We start from the raw sequence: 495 nt of genomic DNA, 5'->3' as shown, positions 1-495 counted from the left end.
AATGAAATGTTGTAGCCTATGCATCTGTGTGACTTCAGCACACTGTCTGGAGCACTACTGTATAGGGACACCTCCGATTGCCACGGGGTATTTTTTGCACACTGGGAGACCCCCTCCATGTCCGGGACACCTCCGACCATCTCCCACCTCCCTTATAATCTAATTATTTAATTTCAGAACCCACCAAAACTGTGGACTTCAAAACTGTGGATAAACGTAACTATTTCACAATTTTCTGTGAGACTGGGCTGTGTGTGTTGGTTATTTACACAACCGCTAGAGGTCGCTTAACTTTAAAATGTGATTTTAGGTCATAATATACTGCTTGTACAACATCTTTGGTTGTTTCTAGTTGGAGGACCGCCTGGTTGTGTACGACATATGTTGTATGTTGTAGGCCAGTGTTGTCTGTAATGTGTTGGACTACTACTTTCTGTCAACCAAATTGCCCCCAAAAAAATTACGTTTTTTTAACGCAAATATCTTAGTTATAAC

This window comes from Poromitra crassiceps, assembly GCF_964638095.1.
Source record: "Poromitra crassiceps genome assembly, chromosome: 23".
In the NCBI taxonomy this organism is placed as follows: Eukaryota; Metazoa; Chordata; class Actinopteri; order Beryciformes; family Melamphaidae; genus Poromitra; species Poromitra crassiceps.
Note: the sequence above shows the minus strand (reverse complement) of the source record.